This window comes from Pholcus phalangioides, unplaced genomic scaffold (assembly GCF_987345545.1).
Source record: "Pholcus phalangioides strain wild (caught in Gottingen) unplaced genomic scaffold, Ppha-v1.0 ptg000031l_1, whole genome shotgun sequence".
NCBI lineage: Eukaryota > Metazoa > Arthropoda > Arachnida > Araneae > Pholcidae > Pholcus > Pholcus phalangioides.
This window is the reverse complement of record NW_028301621.1, coordinates 1690311-1715267: the sequence shown is the minus strand read 5'-3', so window position 1 is coordinate 1715267 and position 24957 is coordinate 1690311. Positions and strand designations below refer to the sequence as shown.

At 42.1% G+C, this 24957-nt stretch overlaps 1 protein-coding gene across 2 annotated transcripts in view; it reads left to right on the top strand.

Annotated features, from left to right (window-relative positions):
* Nucleotides 1-2063: 2063 nt before the first annotated feature.
* Nucleotides 2064-24957, top strand: part of LOC149066982 (uncharacterized) — an 88790-nt gene continuing 65896 nt past the window's right edge. Inside the window, exon 1 of one of the 2 annotated variants that reach the window (XM_089253031.1) lies at nucleotides 2064-2523. The gene's annotated coding sequence lies outside the window, so the exon portion shown is untranslated. The remainder of the gene's footprint in view (nucleotides 2524-24957) is intronic. The other variant, XM_089253030.1, reaches the window with a different exon arrangement.

Below are 24957 nucleotides of genomic sequence, written 5' to 3'. Positions count from 1 at the left end.
TTCTTAGTCGATCAATACCGCCGAAGCGGGCATGAGAAATCTGAAATTCAATTCCACTTCGGTTCTACGTAAAAATTTCAGAAATGCAGAATCTTTTGGGTCATAAATTAGGGCCAAATCCGAAATCCTGGATAAATACGGGGCTTTTGGATGGAAAACAAACTGCGATATCGCAGGGCCCGAGAGCGCGGGACATCCCCTCCCCAAGGAAGCTGCAGTAATTCGTTGTCCCGAGCTCGTGACGCCCAGGCCAAAAGCGTTCCTACAGACTAAGTGGTCCGACACAGAACATCTCGTAGGGGGTGTGCGATGATAGGTGCGGTCGCACCGGCCCCGCACGTACGGTAATAATTTCTTTCGCAATTTCTGCATTTTAATCAGTTCTAGGGAGAATTATTTCTTTTTTTTTATTCTTTTCAAAATTTTCATTACTTATTTTTTGCTAATTTACAGTAAACTGTGTCTGTATTTTTTGAATAGATGTTTCAAGCACCTGTATATTTTGTAATGATATATGAATTTTTAGATTGCCCGGTCCACAGTGGATCCCGCGCGCTTATAACGTTTTTCAAAAAACCATCCTGAAAATAACGCTTTAAGCGGGAAAACGCTTTAAACGGAAAATTTCGATGAGAGCATATCAGTGAAAGCTGGGGGACCAAGAAAATTCGTTGTAGTAAGCGGAAAATGCTTCAAGTGGGAACGTTATAGGCGGGATTCACTGTATAAAATGAGGGTTAGAGGGGCCCCTAAAATTATAAGGACGCTTTTGGTCTCCGCTATTATTTTCGCGCCGGCCCCGCGTCTGGTAAGGGTGGCCCTGGTCCGACAAGGAATATTTCCGACTTCTCGCGATGCCTTTATCGCCGGTTGCGATAATTCCTCGTATCAGTCAAAAATAATCGCGAAGCGATTGAGCACAAACTTATACAGGCGCATTATTACTACTATATGAATTTATATAAATTGGCAGGTAGTGAATCTTCAGTGTGGTTGGTCTGCGTAGCAACAGATGATGTTTCGCTCTAGTAAAATCATGGGATGGGTATCGCGGTGTACATTTATTTGGAGCCATCGCCGATCGGTCATCGGAATCGGCCCATCGATATGTGGGCGGGGAAGGAGAAGAGCTTGTGGTTCTCTCTCTACATACTCCATCAAAATCCAAACAAAGCACCATCCATGCCAATCTCGGACCGATCTGCGAATGCTCTCGAAATGACGGGTTCGAGGGGGGGGGGGGAGAAGAAAGCCCCTCGAAATTCGGCTGGGGGGGGGGGGGCTTTTCCCTTCAGAATGCCAGCAAACAAACGAAAAGCAGACATGACATTACTTACATTTGCATCGATTCCAATATGGCGGCGATCCTCCTCCTCCTCTTCTTCCGAGGGGGGTTGACGACGCCATGGCGCTGCTGCTGCTGATCCGTCCGTCTACTAATGCTTTGTACGGTCGAAAAAGCGATCGCCGCCGTCGTGCGTTGGCGAAATTAAACCGCAACACAAACACATTTTTAAAAGCCAAAATTCGCAAATTCTTCGCAATAAGACGTTCTCTGGAAGAAAAAAAAGAAAACAGAAGAGAAAACCCTTTCGTCCTTTGGATTGGAGAGGGCGGAATAAATAAATACTGTGCTTCTTTTTTTCTCTTACTTCTTTTTCATTCTTCCCCCCCCCCCTTTCTTCATTTTTGGGGCAGAAGAAAATTCCCGGGCGGAAAATTTCGGAAGAGAAATTTTTTCTGGAGGGCCGAGCGTTGGTTGGCGGATTAAAAGGACTCGGGCCATGCCAGAGGGTTGGGGAGGGGGGAAGGCTAGTTCCTTTCCCCCCTTCCCACCCCTCCTGTCTGTCATTGTTGGCCTGGGCGGCACCTGTTTGGCGTCGGTGGTGTGGAGGAAGGCGTTCGTCCCGACCAATCCCAGCTTCGCAGGTGGAGTTGGCGGGAAATAAGCCGCGCGCACCGCGAGAAGGAAGGAAAAAAGGAAAGATGAAGGGTGGAGAGGGAGGGAGGAAGGAAAATGAGAGGGTGGGAGGGGAGGGGGGTTGGAGCCGATGTCTCGCCTCACATTACGAAATATCCACCCCGAAACTTCGGAGCTCGCGACCATCGGCTCTAGAAGTTGGTCGCGCGAGCGGGGACCTTTCGTTGTGTTTTCCCCTCCGTTTCTTTTATTTTAATTTCTTTTATATTGAAGTAAAAAAAAAACAAAAAAAAACCACTGGAAGAACCCTTTTTTGTGTGTCGTGATAAGAAAAAAAAATAGGAGATTTGTGTTGTTTCTTCTTTTTTTTTGGAGGTTCCTTCCCTTTCCCCTTTTATTACTAAATTGATTCATTAAGAAGTAGGAACCCCCTTTTCCCCCCTTTATTTACGATTGGTTTTAATTTTTAAGAAAATTTTTTTTTTCGATTGCCGATCCGCCGAGTTCTGAAAGTGACTTTGGACTAAGCTCACTAAGGAATATACACAAACCGCCTTCGAAAGGAACGTCGTCGTCGTCATCACCGCATTCCTGGTCACCAGGTAAATTATCATTATATGGAATTCTTTAAATGTATGTTTGCGTGAAAAAATTCGAACTAGTGCAATTTATCAAGATGTTATTACCCCCCTTCCCCCTACAGTGTTATTCGATAAAATAATGTTGTTCACTTCTTTCCAAAATTGTAAGGAGTATTTTTGCAAAAAAAGGACATTTATTTAATGAAAAACAGAGAAATAACTCTGTTTCAAGAAAATCACCTAAAATTCAAAGAGTGTTTTCACTCCTCAACGAAATTTCGAGGAGTAAAATTGAATTTTGATGCGTGAATCTCACCCATCCAAATGCGCATTGGCAAACACTACCCGCAGATGTGTAATCCAATTCCTGAACTTGAGTATAACGTAAAAACGATGGAATTTTTCGCTTCCGTGACTCACGCACTGAAAGTGTCCGATGAGAGAGGAAAATTGCATTTTTTCCTAAACATTGGGTAGCGCTGAATTCTGCGAAGCCTGCATATTTCGCATGTTTATAAAAAAGTTGGTGGACCTTCAAACGCGCGGACTTCTTGGCTTGAAAGGTCTGTAGGCATTTAAATCCGCTTGTTTTGGACGGCGAATAACGAGGGGAAAAGACGATTTTTTGGCTTTTTTAAAGAAAATATTCCCGTTTTAGCTTCGTTTTCTGGATATTTTTTTTCCACTGATGAAGTCACGTTTATTTGTGATGGGTATTATTTTTTTTTTTATGCACGTAATGTGTGTATAAATGTTTTTCCGGCAGCACGGATTACGTAATCCTGTTACGAATACATTGATCCACCGCTCGTAGAGACGGCGGCGTAATCAGCGGGGACGGACGTTACCAACACACGATGGGGAATTTTATTTTTACGTGCCTTTTTTTTCCAAATTTGCCATACATTGAAAAAAAATTCAATGTATGGCATTTTATTTATTTACATACGTTTAATATTGACACTTTATTCATGACATAACACATATGATAAGTTCTTATCGCATATTTTCCCAAAATTTCATCTCCTACCGCCGTTTTTACAAGAAACGAATTTTATTATCGCCCCTTTTCTCCTCGGCGATTCCATATGATCCTAGGCAGTGGGGCTTAATCTCCGCCCGCGGACCCGATGCGGCCCGCCAAGGGATTCAATCCGGCCCGCGAAGACAAAAAAAATCACAACGGCTTTTGAAATGTAATTTGTCAAAAAAAAAAACAACAAAAAACCGCACATATAAGGGGATCCGCGTATGATATTTTTCAAAAACCGTTGTAAGCGGTAGAAATATAGTGAATCGATGAGTATTTGTATAAGTTGGGAGCACGAAAATAAGTCCTATTAAGCGGGAAAGCTTTGTACGTGGGAACGTTATGTGCGGGAAAAATTGTAATTAATGGACTCGTAATTATCTTGGTACAACTTATAAGATATCAAAATAATCTCAAGCCTTAATTTCAATCAAAATAAAAATTCCAAGTGAGCTTCGTCGAAAATACGGATCATTTTATTCTGGGCGATTTTATAAAACTAAAAACATAACGCGGGACGACCAAAATTAATCGTCCTTATGAGCCTTATGTTCCCCCCTATAAATTATTGCCAAATATTGCCCTATATGTTATTGCTAAAGCCCAAAATTGACCAATTCGCGACGGGGCCGGCCAAATCGTGTTTTTCGTGACAATTATGTCCATGTTAGTTATGGCAACCCATCAATCCGCAGTCACGATGCGGTAATAATTTTTTCTCCAAAAATTTGGCAGAAAAATCTATATGTTTGTATAATTATTTTCATGGGTTTTCTCCCGTCACATAGAGCTAATCCAATACAGCTTCTATATATAGACACGTATCACAAGTTGGCGATTAAAAAAATGGATTTAGCTCCTACCAGGCTGTCTTAAAAAAGGCCGGCCATAAAAAGAACTTCATCACTAAGAACTTGGGTATTTTTTTTCGAGCAGGGGCACCGTGCCTATGCTCCATCTCATCATCAGAAAAAGAGCACCTATAAAGTCATGTCTGACGTGTTTAAACTAAATTTAGCGCAAGCTATATATATATATATATTCTCTTTCGTGTACTCTTCGTAAAACTATACACAGCTGTATTCTATGAATACTATTGAATCTTTCGCGGGGGAAGGGAGGTTGTTGATTGAAAGATAAAATTAATTAGGAGTAAACAAATTTTGGGCACAATCTGTTGCTCACGTTTGTGTTCGGTTTGTGCTTATTAACTGGTTGAGCTGCTGCTTTGAGGACAGGACAAGAAAAATATATTTCCATTCATTAAATTTCCTTTCTCTTTTGTCGCAAATGGTACAGACAACCTTGGATACCGAGTAAATTTTATATACAGTGTGTATGTAATGGTATATGGTACAGTGGTTTCCGCTTGTAACGTTACCACTTAAACGCACGTTTTCCTGCTTAGTACGACTTATTTTTCTCATGGTTCTCTCCCCAAACTTTTTCTAATACTCATTAAGATTTCTCGTTTAAAACGTTTTTCCACTTGCAAAGTTTTTCATGACGGTTTTTTGAAAAACGTTATAAGCGAATCCACTGTATTTATGTATGGTATACCGTGTCCGTACATTTCTCTCCATCGTGGAACGAAATGCACCTTAAATGCATTGTGTTGTGTGTGTATGTGATTCTTGCTGGATGTAGTGTTGTGGTGCGTCGAATAACCACTATATATATATATCAGTATTCAACCGTTTTGATTTTTTTTTTTTTTCTGTGGGTAGCGAGCATCATTCATTCCCAGCATCAGAATAAGAGCGAGCCCGTATATCAATGTGATGAGGACGTATTAGCGAGACGAATCCCAAAATTCCTCTCACTCGAGCATTTTATAACGAAAGGGCGATTTTGGCCAATTACAGTGATATATATAGCCATATACAATGTATAGCGTATGCGTTTTTGGAAAGAGAGGTCTATTTTGTGTGTTTAGAGAGAATTTTATGTGCACGGGTATATATTAGAGCCAGTGATGGCGAAATTCTTGGATGCAACTTGAATAGCATGCAGAGGATCATGAAATAAAGAAAACATTGGGGCAAGGAAGCTGAAAGTTGCCAGTTGTCCTGTGTATACGGGACTCAAGCCCTTATGCAGAAGTGGGAGTGTGCATTGCATTGTATATTCATTAATTATGGGGGGGGGGGGGGGCTCAGCTTCCTGGTTCCGGTGCCTATGATGGTATGATGGGTTCTTGATCAAGACCTCCCGAGCGTGAATGAAATCGAGAAGCATCGAGTACTCTTTAGTGCTTTCGGTAAGCACCGCGGTGCTCGCTCCAAAGCAACAGGTTGAAGATGCCTGAAATACTACTGTACCATGACAGAGAGACGTGAGTATGAATACGGGCGGGAAGAGAGGGGGTGGGTGCCTTCCTTTTCTCTCGTGATAATCACCATCTAAAAACTTTTTTTTTAAACTTGGGATGGGGTGAGAGAAACGCCACGACACATTCACACGGACTCGCCCTCCTTCATCCCTGTTGAATCTAATTGATATGTGGATCACGACCATCGCAGATAGGAGAGAATCCTATATGGACTTTCGACTGTTCTTCCTTTTTCCACATCGTCATCGCAGGTAGGTAGATAGTCGGTCCTCCCCCTTCTGTGTACCTCCACACACCGATATTCTGTTCTGGACCAGTCACACAGTCCGTTCACCTTTCTCTTTCTCTCTCGCTGTCTCGTGTGATGGTGCGAGTACGTACACATAGATAGAGTGCAGGTCGGTTGAATGTCCTCGTGGCCACCGGGAACCAAAACAACCCGCCTTATCGTACATGATAGTAATACGAATGCAGTTGACATTTCACTCGGAATTCCAGAATTTTTGTGGAACCAGTGGTTCTCAAAGTGTGTGTCACGGCTCTCAGGTCGATATTGTCAAACGTCAAGAGCATCACCCCGAGCCAAGGGTATTGATGTGACCACACCTGTGGGCCCTGCGTGGGAATTGGATGCTGTTACAAGGAATCCTACCTTTAGAGATGAATGATGATTTATTTTTTTCAATCCTACTTTTAATTTACCCGACCAATGTTCATTGTTACCGCCATGAAAGTGTCGCATTTTATGAGAACCAGTATTAGTGGCGCACAACTTTTTCAGTCCGCACGCCAGAAACTAGTTTACCTCTCGTGGGAATATTGATACTTTTAAGGAACACCTTCCGCGGGACTGATGGTACACCCTGGTGGGCTGAATGTTGTGCACCCATGCTGTTTTAGAACCCTGCATGGGTATGCCGTTCTTGGCATTTTTTTTTTGTTTTGGGACCGAGTATTCCATCCTCTAGAGAAGTAGATTGCAAATCCTAACGAATTGCGATTAATTGCAATAGATTTTCCCATTACTTTTTTCGATCCTACGCAGAATGGCATCCGGGGCAAGTCTTGTTACCCCGTGTACTATTTTAGCACCTTTTTTTTTCATTGAAATGTGGCACCCGATCGCCTTGCCACGTATCACGCATGCCATCGGTATGATGGAAAACACCTTTGGAGGGGGCACAAAAGGTTTTGGGGTGGGGCACAAAAAATTTTTTCCCGAGAAATTTTGAGTTACTACCCTTCAAAAAGCATTTAAATTGACAGAAATTGGTTAACGTAGCATATAAAAGGTATTTTTAGCTTGGGGGCACCTCCCCCGTGGACGCCTCTGACTACTACTACTAAACCACACAAGCACCTCGTCCATATTCCTCTGCGGAACTTCTAACGAAGTACATGTAGGAATGTACTGAGATGCGCGTTTATCACCATGAAGGTTGCCGTCAGGTCCGAGGTTCGATCGGGGGGAAGAATATAGAGAACAGGATATTTTCCCTAACGAGCTTGACACGACCACCGATAGATGACGCCTTCATTTCCAACCCATCTCGCTTGTGGCAGTTAAGTGTAGTATAGCAGTATAGTATGGCCGGAGTTGGTGTGCGATGAAGGAGTAGTCCAATCGGGAAAAATGCGGAAGATGAACTCGTTCTTTGACTGAGATTCTACTAAAACGTACAGACCAAGAGCACAGCTGGTCAATAACACAGTTGAGTAATTACTTGCCATTGTGTAATTTGGGTATTCGGATCACTGTTCGGGTTATATATTCGGGGCTGGAATCCTGTCAGCCTCCTGCGTGAGAGGGGCGGGAAGCATGGGATTATTACGAACTTATACTGAAATTAGCGGTTCTCATGGAAATGGATGCTCTGACTTAAACATTTTGGGACTAAGCTCGGTGCCGATTCATTCGTATTTATGTTGGTCATCGAACTGCCCTTGGCATTTTACGGCCGAAGTGTTGTTGACAGAATGATGGCAATCGTTGAATGATGGGATGAACTTTATTTAGGCGTGTGTTTTTTTTCTCATTATTATTAGATTCATGCAGAGAGGATAATAGGGTGGTGCAGGTAAAGACACCAACAAGACGACGCCAAAACGTCGCCCGAGAAATAATAGGGAGCATCACGTATATAATGTACTATGTGGTGCTGGGCGGTTTCCGTTGGCCACTCTGGCATTTAACTCGATTGTCAGTCAGTCAGTGAATGGCTTCCTTCGCCAGAGGCGCGCGCTTCCTCCATTTTCTCGGAATCGAAAAAAGACTCTTGTCATTATGTATATAATAGAACTATGTACCGTAATCTCTCCTCTTTTCACGATTGCGTGTGTCTTAAATTTGCATAATATGAAATTGCAGATTCCGAAAACGGAACGAAAGCCGGTCGCATGATGTTCGATTTCGGACGTGACAGATGGTTCATATAAGTAACAGCGTTCAGTCATCGGACTTTTTTTGTTTGGGAGGGAAGTTTCCCGAACTGGGAAAGGCGGAAAATATACATCTGATAAATGTCCAGTCTTGAGATTTGTAGTTTGTGAAATTCGCGCATATCCTGCCTCGTTATTCGGAAGGAGAACAATTTTACATCAATTACATTTTGTCATTGGCATAGCGTTTCCAGTAGTGTGACATATACACCTGCTGTTTTCTTATCTGTGTCAGTCTCGCAAAGTTATTCGTCCTGCTTTCCCTCTCCCCCCCCCGGTCATAATTTATTTTCTGGGTGCTAACTCTTCCCCCAACCTTGGGATCCTACGTTGTACCTCTATTTTTACTATACCACTCTCTGCTATCTATTTTCTTCCACGGGACGGAATACACCCACTTTAGGAAATACCGTTTTTGTGCGAAAATTGAGATTTTCAACGTAATCAGTCCCAGAATCGAACCCAATGTTCCCATCAGGTGTCAGGTCAGGAAAGCGTTGGCTTTGCCTATCGTATTCGGACGACCCACAAAAGAGGCCCATAATGGCACAATAAAAAAACAAGAAAAACAATGGTATCGTATCTGTCTGAAACAAGTGTGTCGCCAGAAAACTGTAGGTGGGGCTATCTTTCGAAGGCAGTTCGTGCGTTTCCTGAACTTTGATCTACCTCGCAGCCGATACATATGCCCTCCCTCCCTCTCTGTTCTTATAATAGTATTGTATCTGTGGAGTCCTTCACCTCTCGCCGAGATCGGTATAAAACGACTCTCTCTCTCTCTCTCTCTCTCTCTCAGATGCAAAAGCATTATCCTATGATAGAGAGCGAGAGCATCTTCTTTCGAAAACGACAACCGACATGCTTTTTCGACGAATAGAAAGAACAATGCAAAGAGTAAAAATGAAACAGCACGCCCGTGTGTCGGATGTTTATGGAGTAGAAATAACAACCTCGATGAGAACAATCGGCACTCGATAAACAGTATTTGGTGGCGAGAAGTAACGGGACACACGGAAAAGTGTCTTCTCGAATAGCGGCAGGAAACTGGTTGGAACATTGGGCAGTTGGTCTGCCGCGTTGGTCTGTAAAGACAAGGACCAGTTCGATCAGAGGCTAACGGATAGGCCGCGCCCCGTGAACAGCGAGAATAAAGTCAGTGATGGTTGGTGAGGGGAGTCATCTCGCCTTTGAAAGTGAAAATAATCAACTTGATATTAAAAAAATTCAAGGGAGAGGACATATCGGATTGACCCATACCCGTAAACGGTAAGGTGAAGGATTCGTCATAAGGAATGAAATGAGAGAACGTTCTATTGTATAATAAGATTCAGCAGTGGCAAATGGTGTTTGGCTTCTGATTGTACTTGAACCTGTTCGATTTTCTCAATTGTGAAATTTTGCGACAAGCGTCACTTCCTTTTCTCTTCAATGACAAATCACATTAGTTTGTACGTTTTGTGCATGAATTACCGAGACACTATTTAAACGGAAGAACACCATTCAAATGGGTCATTTGACTATTTATATTCTGACACTCAGAAACTTTCATTGTAATGTAGAAAACTTTCATACCTCCCCCTTTACGTAGGCATTTTGTTCATTTTCGTAGACTGGTAATGCAAAAAATTGTAAGCTATGCAAATTTTTAGAAAACGTTTACAACCGACTTTGTGCAGAAACCCGAAGTGAACTAGGATAAATTTTTCATGAAAAACAAGACATCACCAACTTAAGATGCAAAGAGCATTTCAGTAGCATTATGGACTATTTTGATACAATCGATACCGTAGTTCATTTCAAGAGCATCATGGTCATGCCATCTTCATTGGCGTACGCAAAGGGGGTTCTAACCCCCTCCTCAAGCCGAGATTATAGTGGTTTTTTTTAATTTGCAGAAAAAAATGTAAATCCCTCTCCCCCCAGAAAATTGTACCTAATACCATCACAACATAAGCGGATACAGGTTCCTCGAACAGGGGGCAGCAAATATCCTCCTCCACCATCCCGCCAATGCCCAAAAAAATACAATTTTTTTTCTGTATCTGCCTATGCATCACATACCTCCTGCATTGGGATCACCTATCAGTCTGTACAACTGACATGCATTGTGATGCAAGATCATCGTGGCATTCTTTCATACTGCCAGAATGTAGCTTTGCGTTAAGACGGTTCTGAAAATATCCTTGGCATTCGCCGGATAGTTCTTAACCCACATGTGGCGTCGTGGTTGTCGGGCAGAAAAACGCGGACCCTAAATTATTGAAGTTGAATTATTGAATTATTGACGCCCCCAAAAATTTCGGGACCCTATGAACGGAACATAGGCGTAAAGTTATTGGAAACATTGAGAAGGTTCACGGAATTATTGGGGGGGGGGGGGACAGGTGCATGGGCCGGATACAAGTTTACGCCTATGTCCATGAATTCGTTCAAATTGTCTTACCCACACTTTTTTTTTTTAATTGACGGACGGTACTTTATGGGCAAAGTTGCGAAATTTTGTTCGTGGTGCGTCGTCTTCACATGTATTTCCCTAATTTGGATTCGGTGAAATAACCTTAAAAATAACTCGCGGTATAAAGTTGAGAGCAGTTATCTTCAACCTGTTGCTAACACCATGGTGCTCCTCAAAGCACCAACAGTGCTCAATGCTCGTGTGCGATTTCGTGCTCTCTAGGTCAACGCTTCAATCAAACACCCGGTGGAAATTGCATCGAAGGATTACAGTTACGTAGATTTCAGGCATAAATATGTCAAAGTTGCCGTAGTGAGTGCTCTTCGTTTGATAATGGTATAATGGCCATAGTTTCCCAAACTTTTTGTTTCATCGCCCCTTCTTCAAAATCGTTTTCTTCTCATCGCCCCTCTCCTGCCAACCCCTAGAACCCTATAGCCCCGTTCACATGTACAATAAAACATCCCGGGAAGTTCCCGGTAACGGAGATTTTCGTTATAGACCGTTCACATGACGTTAAGTTTATGCCGGTAATTCCCCTCTTCTTTCCGGAAGTCGTCACTGGTTACGTAGGTTGAACGGAAGTGATTGATTCAAGATGGTTGACGAAGGAGTTTATAGCAGTTTTCGCGGCGCAAAGGATTATGGAATAGAAAGTCGGTGTCGACCTCCAATCCACCCCAAGAAAGATGGGCTTTTTTTTGATGAGCTTCTCTCCCACCTTTTTCTTCCCTACGAGGGGGAAAAAAGTTGTCATGCAGGTAATTACCACCAAAGCGACCCCCAATCTTGCACATGTGAACGGGGCTTATGTTGCACCCGTAACTTCGACCGTCCCTTCAGACCACAGTTACGATAAAATTCGTGAATGTGAAGGACGGTTTCTATACATAAAATGGAAACGTGATATACAGGGTGTTCCGGCAAACTCAGGGAGTTATTAGTAGGCATCAAGAGAAACAAAAATTGCAATGGAACATGGTGTCGCAAACGCCGTTGAGAGTGCGAAAATCGCGAAAAACGCATGCAGGCTCCGAGTCCAGAGGAGACGAAAGGTGGATGTCAGTTGATCGCCGAATGCGTTCGCTCACCATATCTGATGTAAGCAGCGTCGCGAAACGCATGCGCTGGGGTAGGATCACGAGCTGCGGAAGACGTAAATTAGCGCTATTGTGGTAGTAAGCACGTGTAGTTCTACACGAACGAGGAACACGCCGATATGCATCTGATTTACGGGCAGCGCAGCGAGGTATATAGTTCATGCATGATGGTGCCCCTGCATATTTTTCCCGCGAGGTGCGTAATCACCTCGATGCTATATACCCAAGGAGGTGGATTGGCCTTCACGTTCGGATCTCAATCCGTGGGACTTTTTCATATGGGGTCACGTTAAATCACTCGTTTATGCGACGCCTGTGGACACACCAGAGAATCTCAAAGCTCGGATTGTCGTCGCTCCGGCAGACATCAAAAGCACACCTGGTATCTTCGAGCTCGTCCAGGAATCGTTTTTACGTCGTTGTAAACTGTGTAATGACGTCAGCGGCCACCACTTTCAACAACTCTTGTAATAATTAATCAAATAAATCTTCTTGCAGTTATTATTGTGCTTTTTGTCGTTCCAGCGTGACGTCGAAATCTGCATGCGTTTTTTGCGATTTTCATCCTTTCAACGTCATGTTCCTGCGACGTCATGTTCCATGGCTATTTTTTGTTCCTCTTGATGTCTACTTACAACCCTCTGAGTTTGTCGGTTCATTAACAGAACACCCGTATTCGTTAAGGTTAGGGGGGGGGGGTGAAAAAATTCCAGTCTCTGCACTTATGGGGTTTCTGCAATAAAATAAATTTACAACTTTGTTTTATCATTTTTATGATATTAATAAGTTTAGTTAGGGGTAAAAATCAACAAAGCTGACTGTTTAACAAAATTTGTTCACGATCTTGTGGCGTGATTTTCAGGATGGGTCCAAGGTAACTAAAACTGCATATTTCGCGAACCATCGATTCAACCAGACAATTCAAGGCCGTAGGTCGCTGAGATTGCGCACGCAGCCACCCAAAGCGACGGCCACTCGCCAACGGCATGTTGAGGCGGAATATGCAGTTTTAGTTACCTGCGACTCATCCTGAAAACTACGCCACAAGATCGTGAACATTTATGGTGCCGAAACCCGGGGAAAAAAATGCAACCAGCGACAACGGTCTTCAGATGGAATCTTTGGTAAAGAAACGAAATTCCGTGAAAAACATGATCACGAGGCTTAGCACCATCATCAAGCAGAAGCTCAACAGCGATGATCTCCCACGGCATCAGCTGGAAATCTATCAAGATCAAGCCAGCGAACAGTGGATGGAGCTCAACTCCTTGCACGATGAAATCGTCATCGTGTCAACGGATGAACATCTGGTAGCCCACGAAGCAGAATTCGACGATTTGGCAGGTCGTGAGCAACCGTACCGTGAGTTCATGCAACAGTATGAGACTCTGGGACACATGAAACAGCTGGCAGTGACAATCAAGACAAGTACTATCTACCTCACCATGCAGTTATGAAGCCAGAGAATTAAGCCAAGTTTCGTGTGGTTTTTGATGCTTCAGCAATATCATCATGGGGGGGGGGGGGTGTCACTAAATGATAAGCTGATGGCTGGACCAACACTGCGAGACGATATTGCCACACTTCTTCTCCACTTCCAAACTCACAAGGTCGCAATGACAGCAGACATTGTCAAAATGTATCGTCAGATCCTTGTTCATCCGGACGACACGAAGTACCAAACAATCTTGTGGAGAGAATCGCCAGACATACTGATCAAGGAGTAGCAATTGCTGACCGTGACATCAGCGCGTTACTTAGCTTCCAAGTGCTTGCAACAGTTGGCTGAGGACAAAAAAGATGAGTTTCCCAGAGCTTCTGTCATAGTCGAGCAGGTTTTTTATGTGGATGATTTGCTCATTGGAGCAGATTCCGTCGAAGAAGCTATCCACATTCAACAAGAAATCATTAAACTTCCTCAAAACGGTGGATTCGTCATAAAAAAATAGGGCATCAAATGAAGACGTTCTTGTATCCTCTACCGAATGGCTTCCGTGCCACAAGTACTACGTTCAAAATAGAGACTGACATCAAAACTTTGGGCATTTTATGGAAGCCAAAGAAAGATGTATTTGTTTTCAATTCAAAATCACCACCGGTGAATATGCAACAGTGGACCACGTGCTCTGTTCTACCACACATCTCTAAGGTGTTTGACCCACTTGGATGGATGGCTCCTGTTGTAATCGATGTCAAAATTCTAATACAAAAAATATGGAAGGCTGAACTGTCTTGGAATGAGAAGTTGCCAGAGAACATTCACAACCGATGGACAGCATTTTATCAAGACTTCAAGCAAGGGGAGGACATTCAAATTCCAAGATATTATGATGCAAATCTCCCCACATGTTAGAAATTCACGGTTTCAGCGATGCATCAGAAAAGGCGTACTCCGCGGTTGTGTGCATTCGAACAGTTTCCAGTGAAGAAGTTGCGAAGGTTCAACTCTTATCAGCAAAAACACGAGTAGCCCCTGCGAAGCCAACAACCTTGCCTCTCCTTTTCGTATGCTTCTCAACCAAAACTGTGCATTGTGAAGTTGTGAATGACTTGTCATCAGAGGCATTCATCGCCACTCTGAAACGATTCATTTCCAGGAGAGGAAAGCCGAGTGATATATACAGTTACTGTGGAACCAACTTCGTGAAAGCTGACAAAGTGCTAAGGGGGTTTGTTCGTCTCCTTTCATCTCGCACTCATAACGAACGTGTATCCAGTCATCTCACTGATGTCGGAGTAAACTTGCATTTTCAATCCTCCAGCATCTCCACACATTGGAGGTCTTTGGGAAGCTGGAGTGAAAGTCGTGAAATACCATCTCAGGCGAATCCTTCCCAGCATACAGCTAACATTTGAAGAGCTGTATGCCCTGTTGTCACAGATTAAGGCATGTCTCAATTCTCGTCCTCTCTGTGAACTTTCAAATGATCCAAATCACGTGTCTGCTCTCACTCGCGGTCACTTTCTCATAGGTGGTCCGTTGACAACATTGCCCGAGCCAGACTTCACACAAACAAAGTTCAATCGTCTCACCCGTTGGCAGTTGCTGCAGCGTCTTCAGCAACATTTCTGGAATCGTTGGAGAGTCGAGTATCTTTCCCAGCTGCTGTCGAAACCAAAAGAAAATCTCGTTCTCTGTGATCTCGTTCTAGTGAAAGAAGATCGTCTACCACTCTTGCAGTGGAGACTTGGTTGAGTAACCGAGTTGTTTTCAGGATCGTGAGAGTTGTCTTTATCAAGTCCAAGGATGGGACATTCAAGAGAAATATACAAAAAACTTTGTTGTTTACCAGTTGACAACTAGTATTTGACTGCTCAATCTTATATATCATTATATATCATGTTTTTTCTTGTCATATTTAGAATTTTTCGTCGTTATTTTCAGCAAAGTGTTATTTATATCCCTCGCATACTTGTACTGCATTTTATGTATATCATTTATCGCACATTTTTGGATTTCACATTCAACATATGTTTATGCGCATCTATACAATTTACACATATTTTATATATTTTTCACATGTAGCTGTCATCGTATTTCATGTAAACATGTCGGTATTGTTTCAAGGTGGACGGCATGTTGAGGCCACTAGATGGCAGCAGCATACCGTTGGCTAGCGGCCGTTGCCTTGGGTGGCTGCCTTGGCGCGCAACTCAGTACCATCTCGGCGACCAAACCGACAACAACGCGGATGTGAGTCGTTTTCCCGCTCATATTTCAAATAAATTCATAGTTTGTTAATTGTATCTTGAATTGCTCCTTTATTTATGGATAGTTTGCTCAGCGGAATATGCAGTTTTGGTTACCTTGGACCCATCCTGAAAATCACGCCATAAAATCGTGACCAACATTGAATTTTAATTTGGTCACTTACAGATATTTTGCACAAATAAAATAATCATATGTCATATCAAGAGATGGTATTTTTTCGGCCTGAAATACACTGAGGAATTGAATTGTCTGGATGTTATTCCGAAACTGATATTTGGAAAGAAAAGTGATTTGTCTCCTTCGGGAATCGAATTGCATGCCGGGCAAGTGCGATAACAATACACACACCCCAACTGGAGCGAAAATTGCTGTTGTTAAGGGAGGCTGCTATGACTCTACTCAGCGCTTCACGCTACTAATGCGTGTTATAAGAGATTGAAAACTGTGTCTCTGGTGTATTGGTTAGCGCACTTGCCCGGTATGCAAGGGGACCCGGGTTCGATTCCCGGAGGAGACAAATCACTTTTCTTTCCAAATATCAGTTTCGGTATAACATCCAGAAAATTCAATTTCTTAGCATATGTCAGTCATATCATTCACTATTCTGCACAGTCAGAATCTTGTCTTATTCTAACTTCAGATGGCGGCCAACTCAAAATCTTGTAATAGAATTCAGCAGTCTGTGTTATATTCAGCAAGCTTTTGCAAATTATCTTTTTTTTTTTTTTCTTGTTGATTGGGATTTTTCCAGTCGGGTAGGCTTTCGTGGTTGGCGGTTCTAGAAGGCAAGTGGTCTTTCTCCAAATAAATGTTGAGCCATTAATGAAGGTCTTGGCATTCACTTTGTCCGTGGTACTCAGAACTTGTTGGGTGCCAAGTTTGAAACACGTGGCGGAACGTTTGCGATTGATTTTGTCAGGAAGTTTTTCTCCAAGTGATTGTCATACCTTTGTAAGTGGCACATTCTTTGCCCTAAACTCGTGATTTGGATACTATATTACGTTTGTAAGTGCCTAGATTAACGACGTCTTTGCTTCAGAGTTTCCACGTCTGATTGCGATTCACTGGACACTTCTTAAAACTTAGAAAACAGAGAACGGAAAATAATCACTAGATCCCTCAAAACAAACTTTCAAAACACAGAATAATCCGAAACGACCTGTTTAATCCCTTTTAGGTCTCATAAAACCCGCCAAATATCCAGTGCCGTCTTAACGCATGGGCACGGCTCGTGCCCACTCAAGAAAAGAGGGGCCTCACAAAAATGAGATCCGGTTGAAATTCTCCAATATATACCAGGTAGAGCCTCCGAAAAACCACTTGGCCCGGGGGCTCATGATACTCTTAAGACGGCCCTGCAAATATCGTCAAATATTGCTAACTGTTACAAGTTTTTAGCGCAGAAATCCCATAAGTGATGTCGTTTAGGGTTTCAGAACTAAACGAATATTTCAGGGAAGCAAAATGAGGGTATAAAAAATGTTTTTTTCAGTTTGAGTTTCTGCACCAAACGAAGCGTCTATATCAATCAACTACAAGAAACCAATGCTAACTCAATTTCGAATTTTTTGTCGGTTATGGGGTTTCTGAAATAAGCGCTTCAATTATTCTGTGTGTATTTAGCTTTTTGTTGTACATATTTCTAAAAATGTACAAGCAGGGGGTGGGACCTGTTCACCACAAATTCTGCTGTGGAAGAGCATTCAGTGGATAGGATGATGACCGATCGGAACCCGTACCTTTTTTCTTTGGAACGTTTTTTTTGTACGAATGGACGACGTCTAGACACGCGTTTTTTGTTTTGTGTACATGCGCTGACATGCACTTGAAACTACTGAAAAGAAATCACGCGATCGCCTCCAATAAATTTCCAATGGGGGAGAGAGAGGGTATTGTGTGATTCACACATTGGTTGTGATATTTTGAATAAGATGATGCATCAGTATGATGACGACTGATGTGAAAGCATCGCCGCCACGTCGTCTATCTGATTGATGACTGGTTGGGTCACACCACACACACAGTGGGAACTTTTCTTCAGACGATTTTTTTTATAATCGAATTGATGTCGTTTCCGGATCGTTTAACTTCTTGGTCGAACCATTCTTTCACAATGCACATATAGTTCTCATTTCGACACACCTCGGCTTACCTGCGAATGAGTCACAGTATCCCTCTGCCTCATGTTTTGCTTTCCACGATGACGTCGTAAGAACTTTTTGTGTTTCTGGAATCTCTCAGAATTTTTATGACGAATCGTCGATTTATCTCCTTGAATTTCAGGAGAACGATCCATATCCATTCTCATGTGAATCGAACCGTGGAAATTTCACTCTTCAACAATACGATATTTGTTCGACACCATTTCTAGAATTAGGGGAGGGAAGAACCGTATCCACGTGTGAATCGCGAGATCATTCTTATTAATGTCCGAAAAGATTTAGTTTCAATTTATCGGTTTTCTTTCTCTTACCGCGATTGGAAAAAAAATTCCGAAAGATGGAAGAATCGGTATTTTCATGATATTCGTCGATTAAAAAGAATAGAATCAAAACGATCTCCCACCGTTTTTATCACCACTTCGGAATTAGTAAAGTCTAGTATCGATGACGGTCATCGATTCAAAAAAAAAAGTTCAAACAGCTCCTGTTTCATTCCCTCATCAGAATTCTGGTTCCCAATGGTCATCAAAAGAAATAATGATAATTAAATAATGTCCAAATAGCCATTGGTTGTTTCACCACCTCATCGAAATTCTAGTTTCAACGGTTAGTGGAGTCTTAACGAGTGGTTCCTCCGTCAAACCAGACGCGACCCAGACTCTGTCCCTTCCAGGATGTAACGAGTGATTTCTGGCACCTGGGTCAAAATAGAGCTCACAAAAAAAGTTATTGAAAGTAATTTATTTTTAAACCTACGAATTACAGTAAAACCTCGATAAGTCGTCACCTCATGTGATCAAAAAATTATGACGGCTTACGCGGAGTGACGACAGTTGCAATGTGCAATCTTGTGAAAATCGTAAAAATTTAAAGTAATATTACATTTATTAAAGTACGAATCAAAATAACAATATTAATAAAATTTATAGATCGCAAAAGAAAAAATGATAGAAATTGTTTACCTTTTTTGATCTCTTATTACTTAACTTATTGTAGTCAAATGTACTGGTACACTTTGATTTATGAACAGAACAACTATTAGATTAGGTAGCTTTCCTTCATAACAGAACTCTCTATTGCACATTAATTTTACATATACATCGAATTTAAAAAATTTTAGTGTTTTAATTCTTCATCAGTAGTTCATGATACAACTACAAAGATATTTTGTTTAAATTTCAAGCCCTAAATGGGGGCTCTGCATGGGGGCCCCTACTAACCATGCAGAAATGAGATCCAGCTCAAACAGTCCCTAACGTTTCAAAAAACCTTAATCGGCAAATGAACTTCCCCTTTCGTTACTTAAACTGTTCCGTTTGGGTATATAGGATTTTATGGTAGCTTTTAAGCATATATATATGGCGATGCTGTTAACAAGCTCTTTTTTTTTTAATGGGAGCCATAAAAATAGTCTGTTCCTCTTTCAAACTTTTTCATAGTGACGACTTAACCGAAATTAGTGACGAGTAAACGAGGGTTTAATAACATTGCTGTCTATGAAACCTGGAAGGACCTGAAGAAAAATGACGACTTGACCGGAGCGACAACTTATTAGGGTGATGACTTGACGAGGTTTTACTGTATATTAATCCCCCACCCCATGGAATGTTCGGGACCTGAAGTTGTTGGGACGGCTGTGTCGATCGATGGTGGACATCCATTAAAAAAAAACCCGTAGAATCATAGGAAAATATTAATTGCTATTTTCTAAGTATCAATTCTGTCGTGCGTTTGCGCGACCGATTCTTCAACGACCGTTAGAGGGAAGGAACGCAGAGTGAGGTAAAGTACGTAATACTGTATTACAGAGTGTGTGTGTATTATCATTACTATTACGAAAGAACTAGGGAGGGGAAGCAAAAGCCTTGTTTGTGTCGTTGCGACTCATTTTCTTCGAAATCGGACCGTGACTAATTGGGTGGCGCATTTCCTCGTATGTTATGTACCAAAAAAAATTGCCAGGCTCTTTTCTCTATTTTTCAACGATCGATCCTCGTTGATACGTCGTTCACCACCACATTCTACTCACGATCTTTCTTTTATTTATCCTTAACGATATCTCTCGATACACCACTTTATATGTTATATCCTTCCCAACTGATAATGCACGACCGTGGGAATATATATATCGTGCTGTGCATTAATGTTATTTTAGCAGTGCCATCTAGCAACAGCCTTCGGAAGGGAAGTGTCGTTTCATTGTCGCGAAGCGAAATGATACACACACGCGCAAAAAAAAATTGTTTTGACGACATCGACTCTAAAATGAAAGTAATATTCAAGGTTTCTAGAATATATATAAAGCACCGTTTACAAGTCCAGAGTCAAACGAAGAAGAGCACCCATATCACCACATCATAAACTCAGAATGACATACAGTACATTCATTTGATTATGATGATACAATATGAATGGGGTGGTTCGTTCGAATTGTGGAATAAGACTTCCGGATTGTCGTGTGAGCTGTCTTTTGCTTAGGAGAATTTCTAATCCTTTTAAATCAGTGTTTCTCAAAGGTGTTCATCGTGGCTCTTAGGGGCATCGACGACCTTAGCGAGGGGCGTCGCGGTGTGAGCTGGAGGTATTCATTTGTGAACCTATTTATGCTTTGAAGGGAGTTCTTTTAAAAGTGAAAATATCTACTGATATGCTGTGGGGAGCCGTGGATAAACCGTAAATTGTGTAAGGGACCCGCGGCTGACAAAAGTTTGAGTTACACCGTTTTAAATGAATGAATCAATCGAAAATCAAACCCTTCTCTTTCCTTGCCCAAGCAAAGAGTATCGAGAAGTCAAGCCACAAAGGCATGAATTGGCCCACACTGAGCGGGACTAATGTGGGCCAAAGATCGCGATTCGAAAGATTGCGAAAATTTTCACAAAAACAGGACCCTACCAAAAAAATCTGAACAGACCTCTGCGTTATATACTGACAAGGGTTTCGTCTCCTTGAATCGTTCCGTCCCATTGCTTGCCGCCAACTGCACTTGTCTGTCTACCAAAGTAGTGGAAGAAACGTCAGCTTCTAAAAAGCCACGAACATGCCCCCCCCCCCCCCAAAAAAAAAAAAAAGGTATGGATTCTATTATAAACTGTGGGCCGTGAAAGCATGCCTTCCCTGTTGTGTTTTTTTTTATCAGCGTCTGCCGTCAAAGTAACAACATGGTCGTTTCACGTCTTGCTCTCGCGCTCTTGATTAAAATCCAAAAAATCCGATAGGCACCTTTGAATTAAAAAAAAAAGAAGCTGAGGGATATGTTTTCTCTGATAACTTCGTGACGAGAAATGCAGCGTAAAGAGGTCTAATTTTCCTGCCGGACCAACTGAGTGTTGAAGTTGTACGTTGAATGTCGATTATGAAATTAAGGGGGTTGTTCGTCCGTCAGAACGTCGATGTGCTTCCCCAGTTGGTTAATGAGTTTATTTTATTAATGTCAGTACAACTTTTTTTTTTTTTTGAATTCAAATACGGATGATCACCTCCAATTCCTTGATTATCAGTGATCTTTCTCTTGATCTCTTTTATTTTGCTCGACATTAATCAGTTAATTATTTGCAAAATTGATTAAAGGCCGTATTCACCGACATGGTTTAAACTGTAGTCACAATTTTTGGATAAAAGATCAACATAAGATGGGTTAAAAACCTGAATTTTTAACCAATCCTTACCGATCTCTTATCAAAAAATTGTGACTAGTTTAAACCATGTTGGTGAATGCCGCCCTTAATGGCGTGAACGGGAGAGATTTTTTTCTACTTGTTTTTTCTTTTGAATTTACTTCATATTATGTAGTCCATTGCAACGATATTTCTATTAGTGTCGTGACCAGGATGAAGCGTTGGTAAATTCTAATAGATAGGGTGGCCTACTGTTTTATCGTGAGTTCTTATGAATACATTGCTCATTCTCTTGGGTGCTTTAGTGAACACAGCGAGAACTATAAGATGCTGTATATAGTAGCTGCAAATCGATCATTAGCCAGTGGTTTGCTCTACTGCAAGATGTATTTTGATAACAGTTAATGTTATGCGTCGTGACGCACGATATGGAATGTAGTGACACTGTGAGGTTTGCAAGTTTCAAAGGTGAATACAAAGGGGTTGACTTACCCTGTCTTTGGTGATTTGGTGACACATATGAGGGGGGTGGGACATTTCAGAATCACGTGTAGTCATCAATAGTGGTAGTAGTAGTCAGAGTAGTGAAATGGATGGTTGCTGTGTGTTTTATAGGGAGGTTTTGACGAATAGGCGCAAACGAGCAGCATGCGTTCCTATATCCTAGAAGGGCCCATAGGTTGAGATCTTTCGTGGGTCCCAGACCATGGCTTTCGTGGGCCTTCTCTATACTAAATACCCCATCATATATCAAAGACCATGTTGAGCAGTGCCCGCGGCGCTTCTGGTGCATTAACAGTTTCAATTAATCTGAGTTAAGGCGGCAAGCTTAGTGTTGGCCTCTATTTTGTTCGACGGTTCCCAAGACGGACGTGACGTTTCATGTTTTTGTCCCGAAATGCCCTCTTATGTGAAGGCGATTCTGTCGATAGAGCGTGGCGGGCTGTTTGCGTGTGCAACCATATCTGTAAGGATACCTGTAACCTCTCGCATGCACTGCCAGCAGTTGTTACGCGTCTCGGCAAATTCCAAGAGAGCGGCCGAGTGCCATTATGAAATGCGAGCCCCCGGAACCACGCGAGGGGCCCCCACCTTTCCTCCATATATTGTATATTACCTGTTCTTCAAAGAGGAAAAAACTACTCGAGTAGAAACAATGTTATAATGAATAAAAAGGAAGGGAAAAAATGCAGAGTAGAATAAAACGTTGTACGTGAGCAGAATAAAATAAATCAGTGGCGTACGTTTACTTACGTTTCGTACAGTACATTTTCCCTCGTCCTCATAGAAAAATGAATGCGGCCGCGTTACGCAATAAAGCGATTAAAGCCCGCGTGCGCGCTTTCGAGCGGTTCGAGCTTAGTCTTGATCCGGTGACTATCGGTTGGGCACCGTAATGCGGTGCATGGGACGCTTTTTTTTACTCTCAGATTTGTGAGTGAATGTCGTTCTATAGTGAGGTCTCATTGGAAAAATTTTCAGGTGAGTGAGTCGTTTGCTTTTCGACCAGGAACCCGAAAATATAATGGACTGAATCTGAGGGACTCATTACCACGCAAGCCAAAATGAAACTTGAAGATCGATGATCGTTTGGGTATCGCCAAATGCGTGTACTCACTTGCAAACGTGAATCGATTAGTGAATGGTCGAAAGTCGGGCAAACTAAAGGAAGTGCGGGGGGGAGGGAGTTATTGCATAGCCATGGCGTAATAACGTGGTCAGTTCGGCTGCTTCGATGTTTCTTTCTCATCGACGAGAAGTAATGAAAATAGGAAATTTGTGTGCGCGCGCGTGTGTGTATCATTCAAATTTACTCACAAACCGCCGTCGGAAACACCTTTGTCTCTTTCTGGTTGTTCGGCCCTACCCTCTCTCACTCTCTCTCTCTTGACCTCGGCCTGTCAGGAAACCGCAGGTCATTGGTGATGATGCAATTCGCGATGAGAATTCGAATTCGGCGGGTCTGTGATTGCGTAGTACATAACGATGTGCGGTTAAATGGCGTTTATGCGAGAGAAAATATTCATAAATTTGATGAGCCTTACGAAATTCTCTCGTCCTGAACACGAATGAGTTGTCTTTTTCGAAGTACAGGAATACCCCAGAGTTACGTGATAGGTGGGACCTACGATAATCGCGTCTCAGTCGAGGTACAATTTCGCATATAAATACAGTACATAAAAATATCAATTAATTGGATTTAGAAAAAATTATTTTTTCCCCCTCCTCAATATGCGGTTTTGTACTCCACATGCGTGAAATGTGCGTACATGCTGCGAAACTCTCGATCTTTGGTCTACTTCTAAAAAGAAGTGATAGTACCCAAGCCCCTAAGTTATTATTGTCATGCAAGACTTGGAGCTGGGTTGCAAAGCAGTTACATTTTGAATGATTTCATTTCAAATTGTCCAGGTTGTTTCAAAACAAATTCTTTACCTGTCAGGCAGGGCTGGACAAATCGCAAAAAGAATCTATCCGCTAAAAAAATTTCTACCGGAAGAAAAATTTCCAAAATAATGCTTCTTTTGACTTTTTCAGGGCGTAATGAGCCTCTTTCATGTTGGCAGATATGCTGCTATAAATTCCAACCAATTTATGCTGTTCTCAGCCTACAATTTAGTAACTGCACTGAGAAAATTTTAGGCGCCAATAACAATTTTTCAGTCACCATGGTGACCTGACGCCTGGAATTTGTCCAGACCTGCTTTTAGGAGTTAATAAAAGTTTTTGCCCATCAATGAATAGACCAACACTTCTTCAGCATCCTGGGGCGTTAAGAGGTGTTTTAGTCCTGTGATTCGTCGATCTTTATAAATGCAGCAAAGACCACTTTCAGCATCACCATATCTAACTTTATGCTCATAAAATTTGAATACATATGTTTTCTTTGGAATCATTCCTTTCAAAATCTGCTTTGAGTTCGCTCCTGAACTGCGTCGCAATGTACGTACAATCACTGCGGCGTATTCGCGTCATGGTGATCGTGTAATTCCGTTTCCACAAGCGTCTCGATTTGCACGTAAGTTTTAGTCGCTTGTATTTATATTATGATCGTGCTGCCACGCAAATGAAATGGTTTTTTTTATGCTGAGAAAAGCTCTCTCTCTCACCAGCGAGAGCGTGTGATCGTAATTTTGCGAGCGGAACCCGAGTGACAATGGGTCGCTACCGAAGCCATTTATTAATAGCTCTGTAGGCTTCTTTCGTCTCGGAGCGATATGAATATACAGTTGTGTATTTATAAGAAAAAGAAGAGTGGGGGAGAGCGCGGAATGAAGTATTTTTTTGCTTGCCAACAGCGAAAGAAAGTGAAGGTGAAAGGGAGTGTGAGTGAGTATCATTGCCACCGTCACCGCCACAAAAGTAATTAAATGAAATCGCGGAAATAGCAATTAGCGTAATTCTCTCTCTCTTGCCTCCACGACGCAAACGCGAGAGAAGCGGGGACCCTTCCTCTCTTTTCCTATTTATGTCTTCTTGTAAGAATTGAAAAAAAGGAAGAAAATGTAGTGCGCTCTTTTTATTCTTTTTTTAATCTGTTTGTATTTAGATGTTCCGTTTTGCCACTAATTTCGCGAATATACTGGGAGGAGAAACATCGCACCTTA